The following is a 15,245-nucleotide window of genomic DNA, read 5'->3' on the forward strand; positions in this document are numbered from 1 at the left end:
GGTTGGTTGGATTTCATCACAATTTCAAGGGTTACATGGTGCTTTTGTGCCTGGAGAATTCTCTCATAGATTTTACAGATGAGAGGCAGCAGAGGGAGTGGGGCTGAGGGGGGGGGGGGTGAGGGGGAGTCAGGAGCTTCCAGGATTATTAACTGGCTTTCCTTGTTTTAAGATGGCTATTACCCTTGTCTGCTTCCAGGTGTTAATGTGTTGGTTGAAGATGAAGCAATTTACAACAAGTTCTATCACCCATTGTTATATTTTAGCTCCAAAACACTTAATTTGTTGTACTAGAATATCATATAAGTCTTTGAGCCTTCTTCACTTTGCTCCTGTTAAGTGCCCTGTTTGGCTCTTCTGTACTGAAGGAGTTCCAAGTATTAGTATTTCTTCTTCTTCATTGTTCCTATATATTTTGAAGTATAATTTGGAGGATTACAGCCTAGGTATGCTGTTTTCCAGGAGAGCCTGGCTATTTAGCTGGCAGTGGTAGGAACATCCTCCTGTGTCGGCATCGAGACACACCAATGTTGAATTTGTATCTGTCCTGAGACGCCATGACCGGCCTCATTTGGACTCTTCTGTTGGGAGAGTTAATTTGGAGTTGGAACGGCTGCTTGGGTTGGGTGCGGGGGCTCATATTGGTGTGGTTCCTGTTGATTATCTCAGTAGGTGGGACTATACCAGGCATGCCCTACATCTCAACAGGAAAGGGAAGGGGAAACTGGCTGGGGTAATAGCAGGAAATTTAAGGGGGGGAGGCACTGCCATGAATGGTAAAATACCAGTGGTTACAGGTGTTGGAGCAGCACCTTCTTTAGGATAGGTAAGACAGAAAGATGTCAAGTTCTACGAGAGGTCAGGATTGAAACAAATCTTCAGTTTAGGAAAGAAATTAAACAGCACAATTCTAGCACATTTGATCACCAATCACAGCTATCAATTATAAATTCTCACCAATCACCAGAAATTTTATCTCCACCAAGTTGTATCTCAGTCCTAGGTAATTGCATTGATGAATTAAAGTCACCCAACCCAGTTGACATAATCTGCCTCTCTGAACACCATGTGACCACTGGTATAGGAACTAGGCCTAAGCACAATGAGAAACTCAGACAGGAGAGTACTGCAAATGTTAGAATAAGGAAAGGTTCTCATAAAAGTATAATTAAAAATAATGTAAGTATATTTCATCAAAATATTGGGAGTTTAAAGAATAAAGTAGATGAGCTTCTGGTTTGTTTAGAAGATTTAGAAGCTGAGAATGAAATAGATATACTATGCCTGTCTGAGCATCACATTGTTACTGATACGGATAAGGTAAATGTAAGTGGATATAAGCTCTCTGCACATGTAATGAGAGAAAATATGGAGAAAGGAGGAGTTGCCATATATGTCAATAGTTATCATTGTGCAAAAAGTATAGAAACAAAAAAGTTTTGTGTAGAGAAACATATAGAAGCATGTGCCTGTGAGCTTAAATTAAATAAAGGCACATTTATAATTGTAACTGTATATAGGTCCCCATCAGGAAATTTTCATCTATTTCTGAAAAATTTGGACTCCTTGTTGTGCTATCTGTCAGACAGGGGGAAGCAAATTATTATTTGTGGGGACTTCAATGTAGATTCTCTGAAAGAGGGTAATAGGAAAAATGACCTTGAAGTATTACTCGGTTCTTTCAATTTGACACCCGTTATTGATTTTCCTACTCGGGTGGTAAAGGATAGCAGCTCACTGATAGATAACTTCTTTATAGACCAAGATAAGTTTAACCAGATAAATGCTCAACCTGTTGAGAATGGTCTTTCTGATCATGGTGCTCAGCTAGTTACAATATATGACATAGTTCCATTCAGCAATACTAAACAGTCCTCCAAAGTAGTACGTTCAATCAACGATTTAACAATTGCAAATTTCAGGGAAAGCCTACAGCAGTTAGACTGGGATGAGGTGTACCGTGAACCTGATGCCAATTTAAAATATAATTTATTTCATGACATTTTTGTAAATTCATTTGAAAACTGCTTCCCCAAGAAAATAGTTAAATATACTCGTAAGAAACCTTGTAACAAACCATGGCTTACTAAGGGTATAAAAATATCTTGTAACCGGAAAAGGGAAATGTATCTGACAGCAAGAAAGAGTAGTGACCCAGAAACTATCAAAAATTATAAAAACTACTGTGTTATATTAAGAAAAGTTATTCAAAAATCCAGGAGTATGTGTATCATGTCTGAAATCAGCAACTCAGATAATAAAATTAAAACAATTTGGAATATTATTAAAAGAGAAACAGGTCAACCAAGAGCAGAGGAAGACAGTATTACGATCAAATTGAATGAAAACTTTACGAACAAAAAGTCAGAAGTTGAAAATATTTTTAATAATCATTTTCTAAATGTTGCGGATATAGTAGGATCCAGGTGTTCATTAGAAGATGCTAGGCTGTTAATGGAAGAGGCCATACCTATGCAATTTGATACAATTGAAATCTCACCCACTTCTCCCTCTGAAATTAGGAAAATAATAAACTTGCTTAAAAGCAAAAACTCACATGGAATTGATGGCATTTCCAGCAAAATACTAAAAGCTTGTTCTCAACAGATAAGTAAGATTCTCAGCCACCTGTGTAATAGCTCTCTAGAACAGGGCATTTTCCCTGATAGACTGAAATATGCTATTGTTATACCTTTGCATAAAAAGGGGGATAGATCTGATGTCAACAATTACCGTCCCATCTCCCTTCTAACAGCTTTATCCAAAATTTTTGAGAAAGTAATGTATTCAAGAGTAGCTTCACATATCTGTAAAAATGAAGTACTAACAAAATGTCAGTTTGGTTTCCAGAAAGGTTTTTCAACAGAAAATGCCATATATGCTTTCACCAGTAAAATTTTAAATGATCTGAATAACCGAACACCACCCATTGGGATTTTTTTGTGATCTCTCAAAGGCTTTTGATTGTGTAAATCATGAAATTCTGCTAGACAAGCTCAAGTATTGTGGCATGAGTGGGACAGTGCACAAATGGTTTAATTCGTACCTAACTGGAAGAGTGCAGAAAGTTGAAATAAGTAGTTCTCGTAACATGCAAAGATCAGCACATTCCTCAAACTGGGGAACTATCAAGAATGTGGTTCCACAAGGGTCAGTCTTGGGTCCTTTGTTGTTCTTATTATATATTAATGACTTGCCATTCTATATTCATGAAGAGGCAAAGTTAGTTCTCTTTGCTGATGATACAAATATAGTAATCACACCTGACAAACAAGAATTAACTGATGAAATTGTCAATACTGTCTTTCAGAAAATTACTAAGTGGTTCCTTGTAAACGGACTCTCACTGAATTTTGATAAGACACAGTACATACAGTTCCGTACAGGGAATGGTATGACGCCATTAATAAATATAGACCTTAATCAGAAGCATATAGCTAAGGTAGAATATTCCAAATTTTTAGGTGTGTCCATTGTTGAGAGATTAAATTGGAAGAAACACATTGATGATCTGCTGAAACGTTTCCTGAGTTCAGCTACTTATGCAATAAGGGTCATTGCAAATTTTGGTGATAAACATCTTAGTAAATTAGCTTACTACGCCTATTTTCACTCATTGCTTTCATATGGCATCATATTTTGGGGGAATTCATCACTGAGGAATAAAGTATTTATTGCACAAAAGCGTGTAATCAGAATAATAGCTGGAGTCCACCCAAGATCATCCTGCAGACATTTATTTAAGGATCTAGGGATATTCACAGTAGCTTCTCAGTATATATACTCTCTTATGAAATTTGTTATTAACAACCTAACCCAATTCAAAAGTAATAGCAGTGTGCATAACTACAATACTAGGAGAAAGGATGATCTTCACTATTCAAGATTAAATCTAACTTTGGCACAGAAAGGGGTGAATTATACTGGCACTAAAGTCTTTGGTCACTTACCAAATAGTATCAAAAGTCTGACAGATAACCAACAAGTATTTAAGAAGAAATTAAAAGAATTTCTGAATGACAACTCCTTCTACTCCATAGAGGAATTTTTAGATATAAATTAAGAAAAAAAAATTAAAAAATAAAAATAAAAAATAAAGAAAAACAAAAAACACAAAAAATAAAGTTGTTATATTAACTTAAGTATGTTGTTAAATTAACCTAATTATGTCATGTATTGGAAAATTCGACTCGTTCCACATCATTACGAAATATCGTATTCATGATCCATGAAACTAGTATTAATCTAATCTAATCTAATCTATGAAGTGTTGCAGTTGAGACATCTCAAAGATTCAATTGCTCTTCCCATTTACAGTTCTTCCATTGCCTTTCTAATACAACTTGCTGTTTTGGCAATCTGTACTGAGTTGATTAACAGTTAGCTAGTACTACCTGTATGCACAAAGGGATTAGCTTTAAATAGTTATACATATCTTTATAGTTTGTGTTCCATTTCTCATGATAAACCCTTGAGCGAATTGCACCTACAGCCTCTTGGAATGGACTGTCGTAGAACTTTGTTGCTGGTGTTATTTCAGTATTATTTTATCTATTATGCTCTGGAACATCTTCTGGTTTGCTTTTTGGATTTCATACCTGCGTGAAAATCTGACATTTGCAGATGAACATGTACATTACTTGAAAAATATTTTTCCAGTTTTGGTTGTTTGATATAGATGTGCAACATATTTTATGCTCCAAGTTGTAATCTCTTCAACATCTCGGATTTTTAAATGACACAGGGAGTTTGACACTGTCAATCAGTTGGAAGTGGTTTGTTTCAATCCATTGAATAATGACCTCCCCATTGTTATAATCTTCGGAGTGCCCCCTTAAGTTTCCGTAACTGCTCAAGCCAGTACTAATGGCAGACAAAATTAACTGAATGTTAAGTCGTTGATGTTGTTACCAGAGAAATACATACCTGCTTCATTTTCAATAATATCTTAAGTAAATCTTCCAGAGATCTGCAAAAGGTATGACCCTACAAGCCATCAAGTTTCTATTCTGATAGGTTCTTGAGGACAGAGCTATCTCTATACATTCCCATTTTATAAGCTCCATACAACACTGTTTAATGTATACATGATTATTTCTAACTGCTATGAAAAGAATGTTGGGTGGGGGACTATGCTTAGTGCCTACATTTGAGGCTCTGGCATAAATGTTCAGCTCGAATTTTCAATGGTCATTGTATGAGAAATTCCACTTTTGTGCAGGATTAGAAAATACAAGACAAAAGTACTTTTCTGAAACTCTTCAGCTGATACTGCACTGATAGTGGTGACTTACTACTGTATACTCTATTCTAGAAAAGTATACACAGCAAACTATTTCAGTTTCTTTTCCTTTGCCAACTGCTGAAACAGGAACAATCGGATTGACAAATTCACACAAATAGATGATGTATCTACAGTGTTTACTCAATTATCAAGATAAAATAGGAGAAGGCAAAGAAAACATGGACCACAGCATACATATTTACTTTGTGCTACACTTTGTCCATCATACGAACAAACTTGACGCAAACAAATACAAACGCGATGATTAGTCTGCAGCCATAGAACATGTACACTGGTGTTCTTACTCTCTTGGAAGCTGGTCCTACTTATGTATTACATATCTTATTGCTAGGTTACTGTAAATGAAACTTCAAGATCTTCTATTGTATTAACAGCCATCAACATACAAGGATGGCTTGAAAAGTTCTTGGAACGGAAAAGAAAAAAAGTACTTATATCACCGAAACTATTTTTATTTTGAAAAGTTACTGGACTGGAAAAGAGTAAAAGTACTTATATCACCGAAACTATTTTTATTTTTCAATGTACTCTCCTTGTAGATTAATGCACTTGGTCCAACAATGTTCCAGTGCCTTGATCCCCTCTCAAAAATGAGTTTCCTCAGGCCTGCAAAATAGATGTCAACTGTGGCTATCAGTTCTTCATTTGAAGTGAAACTTCGTGCTCCAAGAAAAATTTTCACTTTTGGGAAGAGATGGAAGTCTGATGAAGCAATATCAGGTGAATAAGGCAGGTGTGGCAACAATTCATACCTCAGTTCATGTGATTTTGCCCTGGCAACAGCACATGTGCGGGCGCGCATTGTCTTGATGGAAGATGACTTTCCCTTACTAAATCTAGCCTTTTTTGCAAAACTTTTATTGCAATTTGCCCAGGAGGTTAGCATAGTATTCTCCAGTAATTGTTTGCCCAATGGGTACATAATCTACAAACAGAATTCCCCTTCCCGGTGAAGCGATAGTCTTTGCTTTCTTTGGTGGTGGAGAATCAACATGTTTTCACTGCTTTGACTGCTGTTTTGTCTCTGTGGTATAGTAGTGCACCAGAGTTTCATCTGTGGTCACAAACTGGTGCAAGAAATCTTTTTCATTTCTGCTAAAACAGGCCAAATATTCTTCCAATATGTCCATTCTCATGCATTTTTGATCCAGCATCAAGAGTCGTGGCACCCATCTTGCAGATAATTTTTTCATTTCTAATTATTCAATTAAAATGTGATACACCCTTTCAGATGACATTTGGCAAGCACGAGCAATTTCACACACTTTCAATTGGCGATCCTCGATGACCATTTTGTGCACTTTTGGAATGATTTCTGGAGTAGTGACACATCTTGGATGACCACTGCGCAGATCGTCATCTAAGCTCTCCTGACAAAATTTAAATTCATTTGTCCACAGTTTAATATGAAGGAGCAGAGGCTGCCCCCCACCCACCTTCTTGCCCCCCACCATGTATTCTGGAAATCAGCATGAATGTTGTTTCCTTTCATACCTTTCTTTATGAAATACTTAATCACTACTTAAATCTTGATTTTTTTCTATCTTCACAAATCACTATGTGGGAACAACAACAAAGCCACATCACTGCCACAGCTCTCTTCTGAAAAAACTGATGTGGCATGTGTTTACATGCAACAGTACAATGAATATCATGTAAACAACTCATTGGGCTAGCGGTGACCTCTCGTAATGATTCTGAGAAATTTGCATGCCACCCTCATATTTCTTAAATACAACTCAGTTGTGTAGTTTTTATTGCAAAAATTGTGTACCACCACAGTCTCTGTACACACTAGTTGTACTCTAATTGTTGTGCTGTTAATACACACATCAAAAAAAGTTTTCCATCACCTTGGTTCTGAAAGTTATGGAACCAGCACAGAAAATTGGAATAGAGATCAACATAAACATCATTTCCGCCCTTTTTATTGCTCATGAAAACAACACGTTGCTTGTTGTATCATCATACAGCGAGACCTTCAGAGGTGGTGGTCCTGACTGCTGTACACATTGGTACCTCTAACACCCAGTAGCATGTCCTCTTGCATTGATGCATACCTGTATTCATCATTGCATACTATCCACAAGTTCATCAAGGCACTGTCAGTCCATATTGTCCCTCTCCTCAACAGCGATTCGGCATAGATCCCTCAGAGTAGTTGGTGGGTCATGTTGTCCATAAATCCCGCATCTTGTTCGGTAGGGTTCATGTCTGAAGAACATGCTGACCACTCTTGTCGAGCAGTGTCATTATCCTGATGGAAGTCATTCACAAGATGTGCACAATAGGGGCGTAAATTGTCATCAATGAAGATGAATTCCTTGCCAATAAGCTGCTAATATGGTTGCACTATGGGTCGGAGGATGGCATTCACGTATCATACAGTCATTATGGCGTCTTCCATGACCACCAGTGGAGTACGTCGGCCACACATAATGCCACCCTAAAACTTCAGGGACCTCCACCTTCCTGAACTTGCTGGACAGTATTTCTAAGGCATTCAACCTGATCTGATTGCCTCAAAACAGGTCTCCAACAGTTGTCTTGGTGAAAGCATATGCAACACTCAATGGTGAAAAGAATGTAACGAAATCCTGAGCGGTCCATTCGGCATGCTTTACCGCGATGCATGGTGTCATGGTTGCAAAAATGGACCTTTCCATGGAGGTTGATACTGAAGTTGCGCATCATGCAGCCTATGGCGCACAGTTTGAGTTGTAACATGACATCCTGTGGGTACAAGAGAAACGCATTATTCGACATGGTGGTGCTGCTGTCAGGGTTCCTCCAAGCCATAAACCGTAGGTAGTGGTCATCCACTACAGGAGTAGCCCTTGGGTGGCCTGAGCGAGGCATGTCATTGACAATTATCTCTGTATCTTCTTGATGTTCAATCAACATCACTGTGGTTCATTCCAAGATGCCTGGACACTTCCCTTGTTGAGAGCCCTTCCTGGCACACAGTAACAATTTGGATGTGATCGAACCGTGTTATTGACTGTCTAGGTATGGCTGAACTGCAAACAACACGAGTCGTGTACCTCATTCCTGGTGGAATGATTGGAACTGATGGGCTGTCGGACCCCCTCCATCTAATAGGCACTGCTCATGCACAGTTGTTTACATCTTTGAGCAGGTTTAGTGACATCTCTGAATAGTGAAGGGACTGTGTCTGTGGTACAATATCCACAGTCAACATCTATCTTCAGGAGTTCTGGCAACCGGGGTGATGCAAAACTTTTTTTGATGTTTGTATATACAGTGAAAATTGCTCATGCAATTTCCTGCTCCATACTAAACTAGACAAACAGAACACCTTTAAATAGTGGCCAAAAACTGGTTGTTCTTAACACTTTTCACAAGTTCAGAGAGAAAATTGGCTTTGAAGTTTTCTGAGGGATTTTATTTACAGAAGTTAAGGCATATTTGTGAATGAACTGCATGGCTGAATCGCTACGCTTAAAGAATTGTGGCTGGATGGTGTATTGATCACTGGTTTGAAGCTTGCTCTAATTTCTCTTTTCACTGACCGCCCCCCAATTCAATATGATTACATAGATTAATTAAATATAGAATTCTCCTAGATCATTTAAATATAAAATTCATCAAATGTATGCTATTTAACACTCATCTAATCGTCATTTCCCTTCTTTTCATGTTGTTTCTAACTACACATATTCCAGTTTTCATTGCAAATATAAAACTGTAATTATCGACATTTTGCATAAAACTTGCTATTAAAGAGTGTTTAAATTAAGAACACACTAAAAATAAATTTTTGGGACAAAAATGAAAAATCAAATTCTCTTTATTGGGACTAAATCCACCATTTTACATTACACATGTGATCTCAACAAGTCAGAGTGATAAGCTTTGTTAGAAATATGGAAAACAATAGTTTCCATGACACTGTGCATATCATACAACTGCTGCATTTTTATAGCTGCCACCATACCACTGCAATCTAAACAGAATTGAGTTAAAGGCTATTTTGTGAGAAATAACATGAAATTTAAGCTCCCAGATGTACTGGAATAAATGTACGAAGCTTTGTCATATGTCAATGCTGAATGCTGGCAGGATGCAGAAAAGCATGCACAAAAAATGGAGGAAAAAAGTGATGCTTGAATGGCTTCATGGTTTCTCTTGTTGAATGCCTTGTTATCAACATAGCTAACAGCAGTTCCTAAACTGTACACTATTTTAATTATATGATTAAATCCCTGCAATACACTTTTACATTACACATAGCTGGTGCAGAAAAATTGCCCTGTGTTTAAGTTGTACATCACTATGTTAGCTACTGTCAACATTATGTTATGGTTTCCATATTGTCTTGTAAGAAGCATACTGTCAGCATTTTGCTGTGTATTATTTCATTCTATTCAAAAATTGAATGACATTCAAAGCCATTTTTTTTGTCTGCTCATCTGTTTTTACATCATAACTGCCAATGTTCACATCACTACTGGTTACTTGGGCCAGATAACTGGCCAGTGCTGTCCCAGTTTAATGTGCTGGTAAAACTGTTGTCCTGTATTATTGTTGAGTCAGTGTGCGAGTGATACAGCATAAAAAACACCTTCAAGATATTAGAATGGCTGGTACTTAACCAAATCAGTGCCACCCTCAAAGTGAAGTCTATCTCACAACAAGCAGGCTTTCATGCTGGCAAATCATGCAGCAGTCAAATCTCGAATCTAACCCAGCACATCAAGGATGGTTTTGAGAGTTGTGAGATTACTGAAGTCGCTTTTGTTGATCTAACAGTTGCATATCACACTGTGAATCATAGGAAACTGTTAAAGAAAGAGTATGACCCTACTAAGGACTACCAACTAACATCCCTTATTAGCACCTTCCTCCAGGACAGAATATTCCAAGTTTCACTACAAGGTAAGAGGAGCAGATGGTGAACACAGAAGAACGGTCTCCCCCAAGGCAGTGTGCATGCTCCAGCACTGTACAATATCTACACAAATGCTCAGCCACTACCAGCGAGTACTAGGCTCTTCATCTATGCCTATAAAACAGCAGTAGCTGTTCAGTGGATAAACTTTAAATAAGTAGAGGGAAAACTGTCTCTAGCAATGGATGAACTCTCCAAGTACTATGATGACAACCACCTGAAGCCCAATCCCAGTAAAACTCAAGTGAGCATCTTACACTTATGAAACAGCAAAGTGCAGCAAAAGGTGAACATCACATGGTGAGGAGCAACTGAAACATTGCCCAACACCAGTCTATCTAGCTGTCACACTGGAAAGGGCTCTAACGTACAGGCAGCAGTGTCTAAATGTGGAACAAGAAGTCTTTGCTCGCAATGGGATACTTAAGAAGCTGATTGGTAGCAGCTGGTGAGCCAACCTGCCTGCACCTCCTAAGGGCTTCTGCACTTGTGCTCTGTGTATCAGCTGTCGAGTATGCTGCTCCTGTGTGGAAGGCTTCAGCTCATGCTGAGCAAGCCGATATTGCGTCAGTGATACTGCAAGGATCATCTCAGGATGCTTGAAGCCAACAACAGTGCTTAAATTTTATCTGATTATTGGAATAGCCCCACCCAACATCTGGAGGGCCGCTGCTGCAAACAATGAGAGAACACAGCAGGAAATGACCACCGACATCCTATGTACAGTCATCAGACAGCAAGATCATGCTTTAAATTTTGCAAGAGTTTCATTCCTAGGACTGTGCCACTGGAGGAAGCACCAGACGCAATTCATCTTGCAACATGGAAGAGCTCACTGCCTGTAGAGGTATCACCAAAAGAAGAACTAGCTCCTGGTGCAAACCTACAATATCCTGTATGGAGGTCCCTCAACCAACTAAGAGTGGGCATCCCCTGATGCAAGACCAACCTGAAGAAATGGGGAACCCTTCCAGTGAGCGCAGACATCTCTTGCATCTGCGGTGCTGAAGAAGATCCAAGCCTCCTCCTGGGCAACCTGTGCACAGTACAAGATATTTAGGAAGGAAATGACAAAGCTATCACAGCTGTGGTTTTTTGGAAATGCTGACCAGACATGGCAATGAATGAATGAGTGCAGTAGCCACCAGAAAGATTGCGGGAGGCACACATCGGCACGGCGCGTCACGGACGGTAGTTGCCGCAAATAGAGTCCCGTCCACCAGAGGGCACGCTAGAATTCAGCCGCGACCTCTGGCAGCGGAGCAACAACAACAACTCAGGTAGCACGGGCCGGCCCGAGTCAGTTCACATCAGGCATGCCTATGAGACAGTTCTCGGTCTACCCTGAAGTGCGATGGAAACGTGAACCGTGTTACTACACAATTGGCGAGGAGTAGGGTCGTTCTTTCGCGTGTTGTGTCATTGTTCCGGTTTCGCGGCTTATCTGCGGCATGGAGGATTTAGTGCGGGTTTTGGTTGAGCGGCAGACGGAGCACATGGCCACCATGAAACAAGTGCTTCCGGCGTTGCTCTCCACGCAGTCTGCTCCAGCGCTGTTCCCTCCTCCCTTTCCCCCGTACAACAAGACAGCGGAGGATTGGGACGCGTATGAACATCGCTTTCGGCAGCATTTCCTGGCGTTTCATGTTGCCGATGCGGAGGTATGTCATGCTCTTTTCATGTCTTGGATATCTCCCTCGCTGTATCAAGTTTTGCGGCAGCTAGCGCCGTTGCAGGAACCCTCGTCCTTGTCTTTTGACGCATTGTGTTCATTTCTGTCTTCATTTTATCGCCGCCGCACGCATGTTGTGGCGGTTAGGGTCGAGTTCTATCAATGCAAGAAACAGCCCCATCAGTCTTACCGGGCGTGGGCCGCTACCCTGCACGGTCTTAGTTGCAAGTGTCATTTTGTCACGGAGCAGTCGCGAGAGTCGTATGCCTACGTTATGGTACGCGAGGTCATTGTTCGTTCGGCCCCTGATAGGGAGGTCCGGCAACGGGCCCTGCAGTTAGAAGACCCTTCCCTCGGGGAAGTCCTGTCCATTGCTCAATCGTATGAAGTCTCTCACGCTGCCGGTCAACAGTTGGAAGCGTGGTGCGATGTCGCGGCAGTTCAGGGAGCACAGCCGCGTCCACTAAGTCCGGGGTAGAGGACATGCGAGCGGTACAATCCGGCCATTGCAGCCGCTCCCGCACGGCGCGTAAACAGATTTCCGGCCACCGGCCCCTGTTGCCGTCCTGTGCGTCGTGCTATATACATCACAATCGGTGGAGTGCCCCCAGCATTGGGCCGTTTGTCGCAAATGTAATAAAAAAAAGGCACATTGCTAAAGTTTGCCGCTCAGCCTCGAAAGAATCGAAGGAAGCAGTTACAGAGGACATGGACGTTGACATTCAGGAAGTTTCATCAGGCCAGGCTCCCGACGCATCGGCCCACAAACTCTTTATCGAGGTGTCGGTCTGGTCGCGCCGATTACAACTGCAAGTAGATACGGGCGCGGCGGTTTCTTTGTTGAATGCACAAACTTACTCCGACCTCGGGTCGCCCCCGTTGGCGCCAGTTTACCGGCGTCTATGTGGTTATGGTAAACAGTTCATTCCGTCTGGCGTGGGGTCAGTCGCTTGATGGCGCGTTTCGGCGCGGGCCCGCCCGTTGCCGGCGCGCCGTAAGGCACGGAAGCTCGCACTGGGGCGTATCACTTTCAGTCGAGCGTGCCGCGGCTGTCCTCACTCGTGGAAGTGATGCGTCTCTTATAGCCTCTCCTTCCCAAGTGGCTCTTTCCGCCTTCCCGTGGTGCCAGACGTTAAGCTCGGCATTCTGCCTTGCGACAAAAGGGAGAGCTGCGACCCAACCTGATGCGAAAGTGAAGGTTGCGTGGCACAGGGGGAGCTGTGTCAAGGGACCGAACATCATTCCCTCTCTGTTCGCAGGGCACAGACCATCAGGTGTTCTGCATGCCGGACACCTCGTTCGTCGGCGTGGGATCGAGGTGCGATTCGGCAAGGGTGCTTCGCCGCGCCCCTGGGTAACCGGGGCGTGTTCTGCCAAACCCAGGAGGTGGTGACTTCGCCTGGGCCAGGTTAGATGGGTCCAGACCGCTGAACAACTGGGTGACCGACCCGCCACCTGAGTAGTAGTGGGTCCTTGGCTGAGAGGTGGAAGCTCGGGCTAGTAAGCGGCGAAAGGCGAGAGGTGCATCCGCCTCTCCGGAGTGCGGGGTGCACTTGCCGAGGAGCGTCGAGTGAAATCGACAATGACGGAGCCACTGATGGGGACCAGTGCGCTGGCAACGGCGCGCTGAACCCCGCAGTTCGAGGAGTGCCCTTGGCCTTGGGGCAAGGCTGGTGGGCGAGCTGCCTCATGTCGCCCCCCCCTCGCCCCCCCCCCCCCCCCCCCCCATGCCAGAGGAGCCGGTCCGGGGCAAGAGAAGGGCTCCCATCTCTTATCACTCATTACTCATCATGGCGGCAACTGAAACGAGTGATTCTTGTGCGTCCAAACGCGCTTCTATTGCGCCTGATCCCTCTCCCCAGGACGAGCTGGGACAGGCAGAAGGTGAATCCGTGACACAAAGACACGGTAGAATTTCACTGCTCCTAGAGCAGAACGTCAAAAACGGCAAAATAAGCCAAGCGGCTTTAACAATTATAAAAAACGAACTCACCGCATGGGCCATCTCCCATGCAAAACTTGAAGGCAGAGTGGAGGAATTAGAAAAAGAAAACAGCAGACTGAGAAACCAACCGATCAAGACCTGGGCAACGGTGGCTGCGCAAGCGCCAACTAAGCTGCACAAAACAAAGGAAACCATAGATAAAGCAGCCAAAAGAACAGACACTGCGGTCTTTCTCAGGACACTGCCTGGGCAAGGCACCAGTGTCAAGAAAATCCAGGAACTGTTCACAAAAACTGTAAACCCAGCTAAAGACAAAATTAAAATAAAGAGAATTAAACCCAGAAAAAATTCAGTAATTGTGGAAGTAGCCTCAGAGGAAGACAAAGATAAAATATTAAACAATCAGAAACTAAACTCACTGGTCAAATGTGAACCACCAAAGAAAAGAAATCCCTTAGTAATCCTATATGACGTGCCAACTATAATGACTGATGACGAACTGACAAACACAATAAAAGAGCAAAATTTTGATGATGTAAATGAGGAGGAATTTCGAAAGAGTTTCAAATTGAGATTCAAGACGGGGCCTCAGGGGCGTGATGTGGTTCATCACGTTGCTGAGGTCACGGCACCAATGTGGAGGAAAATCACAGCAATGGGCAGACTATATGTAGGATTTCATTCTGTTAACGTCAGAGACTACATCGTGGTACCTCGCTGCCAAAATTGTGGTGATCTGGATCACATCCTAAGGCTTTGTACCAGGGAGTCGGCCTGCACGAAGTGTGGCACAAGCGGACACAACCGCAAAGACTGCAAAGCAGCAGCAATCTGCATTCCCTGCAAAAACCGCGGGAAAAAGTCATGCGGAGCCTCGGGACGCAATTGCCCAACATACAAAACGTTGGAACAACGATTAATCTCCAAAATCGATTATGGCTGATCACAGCCCACCAAACAGGATGCCAAAGCGTTAATCCCCGAGCAAGAGGAGGCGGGACGCTATGAGGGCAACCAGGTTTAAAAACTTCCTGTTGGCGCTTTCGGGTGCCACTAAGACATAAATAATAGACAAGGCCATACAAACAGAGCCTTATATGATTGATATAAGCATACAAACAGATTTTCCTGTACTGAACACAGATCCCGCCCCTCAACGCCGGGAAACAAAGCCCACAATGCATCTGAAGCGGCAAGGGCATCCTATGACTGCAATATCCCAGACAAAACTCAAAGAAAACCGACCCATCCAAGATAGTGCTGTCACAAGTGCAAGCCTGAAGTCCACAACGCAGAACACTCCAGTGGCCAGATTGCCACCCGTGGACCCGGTAAGGGTGTACCCCAACATCGAGTACACGATGCAACTGGCCAGGCTGGAAGAGCCGATCACCCTGGCCACTGCCTTACG

The sequence above is a fragment of the Schistocerca piceifrons genome, chromosome 11 (assembly GCF_021461385.2).
Source record: "Schistocerca piceifrons isolate TAMUIC-IGC-003096 chromosome 11, iqSchPice1.1, whole genome shotgun sequence".
NCBI lineage: Eukaryota > Metazoa > Arthropoda > Insecta > Orthoptera > Acrididae > Schistocerca > Schistocerca piceifrons.